The sequence below is a fragment of the Oratosquilla oratoria genome, chromosome 40 (genome assembly GCF_046742065.1).
Source record: "Oratosquilla oratoria isolate Oo_2021 chromosome 40, ASM4674206v1, whole genome shotgun sequence".
Classification (NCBI taxonomy): Eukaryota; Metazoa; Arthropoda; class Malacostraca; order Stomatopoda; family Squillidae; genus Oratosquilla; species Oratosquilla oratoria.
In genome coordinates, this window is record NC_134816.1 from 18,191,622 (window position 1) to 18,197,621 (window position 6,000).

The following is a 6,000-nucleotide window of genomic DNA, read 5'->3' on the forward strand; positions in this document are numbered from 1 at the left end:
TTAACGAATTTCCAAACAACTTGTAATCGTACTTACTGTTATTTTTACCTATGTACATTACCTTGCACTTACTTGTGTTAAATTTCATTAGCCACTTTTCAGACCATTGCTGTAATTTATCTAAATCTTCTTGAATATCTAATTGGTTAAAGTAATCATTTTTCCATCGTCAACATATCTATACCAAATGACTTTGTTAGGAATAATTTTAGGCAAAATATCTCTTTCAAAAAATTCCATATACAAGTTGCTTAGAACAGGAGATAAAGGATTCCCCATTCAAATTCCAAACTTTTGCATATGAAATTTACCGTGAATTCAAATTTTGAACCTAATTAATGCACATAATAACTTAAAGGTCAGATATCAACTGATATACCATTCACTAAAAATCATCGAAAAAGTACTTTTTAGAAGCATACAAATAAAGTTTTTACCTATTACAGAAGAATATATTCAGAAAATTCACTTTTAATTGCGCCTCGCATACCACTTTTCCGAAGTCTAGATATTCAGAATAACAATATTGTTTGTTTGGCAACTGTGACGTCACGAACGCGGAATTCCCCGAACCTTTCCCGAAGCGCACGGGCGGAATGCTTCGAATAGCAGACGACGCAATGAAATGAAGACAAAACTGTTTTTTGCCAAATTTGATAAGATGTAGATGGTGGAATTATATAGAATACTGTCAGTATGTTTTTTTTATGTACATTAAACTGTAAATACAAAAAGTTATGGAAGTCTTGATATCTGACCTGTAATAGGTAAAAACTTTATTTGTATGCTTTTAAAAAGTACTTTTTCGAGCAATACGATGATTTTTAGCGAATGGTATATCTGTTGATATCTGACCTTTAATGAGACAGATTATTGTGTGGACCGGCAGAGGCATGTCATATTTCTTTAATTCATCTTCTAAATATATTAATAAATCTAAAATGGGAACTCGAGTAAATAAACTATCAACATCATAGCCATCTCTGGACAAAATCCCTCCTTTGATTCTAATCTTGTTAGCTATGATGTTGCTAGTTTATTCACTCGAGTTCCCGTTTTAGATTTATTGATATATTTAGAAGACCCGGAAATGTTATGATTTTCATGTACTCGAATGGTGTAGTCAATTTATAGATCAACAGTTCTGTGCCCCACTAATGTATATTTTCCTCCCTCCGCAAATTTTCCTACTCTCATAAATGCTCGAAGTTTCCATCATCGAAAGAGAAAGTGGAAGGGAGGGGGAGGAGGTTAAAAAGTGTTTCATGGCTGACCTGCTTACCGTCACGTCGACACGCAACCCAACCAACCTCTCCTCTCACCCTCCCGCCCTCGCCAAATGTCGCCAGGTCTGCTAAAGAAAAGAAAATAATAATATAAGAATGACACCCTACAACATTCATCTGTCAGCATCAAGTCTAAAAAATATAATTTACTAGATAGACATACGTAAGCAAACGAGAATACAACGTGTACTAATTTCATACATATTATGGTGGCAGGTTCAGTTATCAAACTAATTCATGGTTAAAATTCTTTTAGTGATAATAGAAATTGACAAGAAATATTGGTGGCGTGTTCTCTTATAATATTCAAAGAAAATTTATTACTTTCAAAAAACAATCATTTTCGTGCGGCCTATGGTTTAATCAGTCAGTGACCGCAACTGAGTAGAGCTCAGAGTCGTGCGTGCTGCTCCTTTTTGTCATCATCTCTCCCTACTTTAACCGGTCTGTTCCCTCTCCCTTCCTCTTTATATAAGTCTCTTTTTGCAGATATAGGTAACGGTTGCAAAATATACAAATACATTTATTGACCAATATTTGTCAAAAAGAAATAATCGTTAAAGAATGAACAATGGAATTCTTAAATTATTTCTCGTGGAAACTCGGGTTTGTTTAAAGGAAATTGTATAACAAACAAGTAATCAGTTTTCTAATATTACAAGAGAAGTGTGACAAGAAAGTTATGTAACAATTAGAACATCCATTGGAGACCTACAGCCAGTATACATATTGTATATGCATTTATATAACATCGGACGACTTGATCGGGTTGCTATAATGTCGACATTCACAAGAAATATTCATTGCTTCAAGGGACGGGTGAATGGATAGCGATGGTCAAGATGGAAGGGAAATATAAAAAGTGTAAATTGCATTCTACGAATGATCAAGTGGAGGAGGATTAAGAAAATGGCAAAAGTCAATGGAAGACTGAAGAGAAGTGTTGACAAAAAGTTGTGGAATTAGACGAAGTATTTGGGTAATAAGGGAGTGGGAAGAGAGGACGTGGCGAAAGTAAATGAAGTAATATGGGAAATTTGATGAGATATGGGAAGTTGAGTCGAAGCGGAATGGACAATTACTGATCTATAAGACGACTGGTGAATTAGAAGAGGAGGTACATAGGGAAAAAGAAGTAATGGAAATGATCAGAATAGATATTAGACAATAAAAGAATAAATCATGTCCTCAGGTTAAGCTAACGATTCATTTATATTTTCCATGTGACAACTGAGCAAATAATCTAGTTGCAGTAAAATGATAGTTCCGTGCAATAAAGCCATATAACTAAGATTTCAATGTATGTGTGTAGTGGAAAGACATAATATCGTCTTTAAAATGTCAAGAATACAGAAATATTTAATGATACTTTAAAAAAAAATTCAGTTTTCCAAATTGACATTTACTGTGTACTGAATAAATTACATGAACTGAACAATGGTATGTAAGGAAGCTTGCTCATTCTAATTTTTTAATTTGAGAAAAACAAAAAAACAAAAAATGTATAAGTAAAAGAATGAAATATTAGCAACCTATGCATATTAAAAAATGTCAATAAAAAAAAAGATAGGCAACAACATTTTTTCCGAAATTTGCCCCAATTCTTTTTTCTTATCAATTTGTTGTTCTTTGGTAATGTACGAAAATTGTATTCCCCATATATAAAAATGGAAGCAATTGCTTGTCTGATTTCCTGTGATTTATAATGAAGTAAATACTCATTATTTTTTGTATATGTTAATCAAAATACTAAAAATAAGCTCAGTATTGACGTCGATGTGCCTTTTTTCCACGGAACTGAACGCAAAGAAAACGAATACAAAAACGTTAGGATTTGGATCTCGTTTCGCAAATCTATTTCAAACTGATAAACTATCAAATGATAAATTGATAAACTAAAATATAAGTAGAAAGGAAGAACATTATTTCAACTTTGTGTTGTCAAGTGTAGGCCTTGTGGTCTCTTGCTGTCTACCTCATTTTTGGGCTAATTTCTCCTGTCCATATCCGTTACACACAACACCACCTGTCACACACATAACACCCGTTACATATACATCCATAACCCCATTACACTCACACATCAGCATCCGTTACACTCACCAGCATCCGTTACACACGTTACATCAAAGACCATATACATGGTCAAACGGGTTTCACCGTGTGAATGTGGGTGTTTGTTTGTCAAACGTGTTTGACAAACCGGATTCGACCGTATGAACGGGGTATTTAGTTGTCAAATCCGTTTTGACAAACAGTTTGCCAAACGGTGTTTGACCGTGTGAATGAGATGTTTGTCAAACCGGGTTTGGCAGTGGGAGACCCTACGTTGTCGTCCTCCACCCTGCAGGTTCTCCCGCAAGACCTTGGGGGCTCTACGGGGGGGGGGGCACGTACGTAGGGCGAGGCCAACGTCATCCTGTCGGGGGACCCACCCACACCCACCCACTCCCACCCACACCCACCCACACCCACACTGACTCGGGCCCCGCGGGCTACCTAACCAGCAGCACAATACCTCTTGTACGACGTCACGTCACCAGCCAGAGCTTCGTCGTCAAGGAGACGCTTGACGTCATCATAGTAGTCCAGGGCATCGTCAAGGGCGGGGTCCAGGCAAGAAGCATGTTGTCGACATTTGTTTTTTACTTATCATTATTATTATTGTTATTGTTGATGTTGTTTTATTATTATGCTTATGATGATTATGATGATTAAGATGATTATGATGATTATGATGATTATGATCATGATGATTATGATTATGATTATGATTATATGATTATGATGATGATTATGATTATGATGATTATGATGATTATGATGATTATGATGATTATGATGATTATGATCATGATGATTATGATGATTATGATGATTATGATTATGATGATTATGATGATTATGATTATGATGATTATGATTATGATGATTATGATGATTATATGATTATGATGATTATGATTATGATTATGATTATGATGATTATGATGATTATGATTATATGATTATGATGATTATGATTATGATTATTATGATTATTATGATCATGATGATCATGATGATTATGATCATGATGATCATGATGATTATGATCATGATGATTATGATTGTGATGATTATGATTATGATTATGATTATATGATTATGATTATATGATTATGATTATATGATTATGATGATTATGATGATTATGATGATTATATGATTATGATGATTATGATTATGATTATTATGATTATTATGATCATGATGATTATGATGATTATGATGATTATGATCATGACGATTATGATGATTATGATGATTATGATTATGATGATTATGATGATTATGATTATGATGATTATATGATTATGATGATTATGATTATGATGATTATATGATTATGATGATTATATGATTATGATGAATATATGATTATGATGATTATATGTTTATGATGATTATATGATTATGATGATTATATGATTATGATGATTATGATTATTATGATTATTATGATTATGATGATTATGATCATGATGATCATGATGATTATGATCATGATGATTATGATTGTGATGATTATGATTATATGATTATGATTATATGATTATGATGATTATAATGATTATGATGATTTTATGATTATGATGATTATGATTATTATGATTATTATGATTATTATGATTATTATGATCATGATGATTATGATGATTATGATTGTGATGATTATGATGATTATGATCATGACGATTATGATGATTATGATTATGATGATTATGATGATTATGATGATGATGATTATGATTATGATGATTATATGATTATGATGATTATATGATTATGATGATTATATGATTATGATGATTATATGATTATGATGATTATATGATTATGATGATTATATGATTATGATGATTATATGATTATGATGATTATATGATTATGATGATTATATGATTATGATGATTATATGATTATGATGATTATATGATTATGATCATTATATGATTATGATGATCATGATGATCATGATGATCATGATGATCATGATGATCATGATGATCATCATTATGATTATCATTATCATTATCATTATCATTATCATCATCATTATCATACTCCGTCATCATTTATCATTATTATAGTCATCGTCGTCTCAGTCATCATTTATTATTATTGTCATCATCGTCATCATCATTATCAATCATCATCATTGCTCTTGCCATTATTTCTATTAATTTAATCGATTGTTATTATTATTACTATTATAATCATTGTTCCCATTATAATCATTATTATCATTATTTCTTGTTTTACTTAGAATCCTTACGGTACTAAGAATATGTAAATTATCTAACGAAAAAGGGCAATTTTATTGAAAATGAAAATAATTAGCATTCTTTTCTGAGTGGACATTTATCACCAAGCATAAAAATACTGCGTTGCCTCTGATCCGTAAGAATGATGGGCGATTTAACTAAAATGTCGACTTTTAAGGTGGATGGTAAGCGGTAAAAAATGGGGACGACAGCTATAGTCGCAGGAATCATATTCATTTTCTTCTATTTCTTGGGATGTTTGACATATATTATTTCCCCTTCCCTGGTAAAATATATCTTAATTGTTTTTTGTTATATTCTTAAATAAGGATGCTAAGTTTCCCTCTGGAATATCAATTTTTGTAGAGCATCTCGCGGGCGCACGACTCCGTACAACAAGGGTGAAT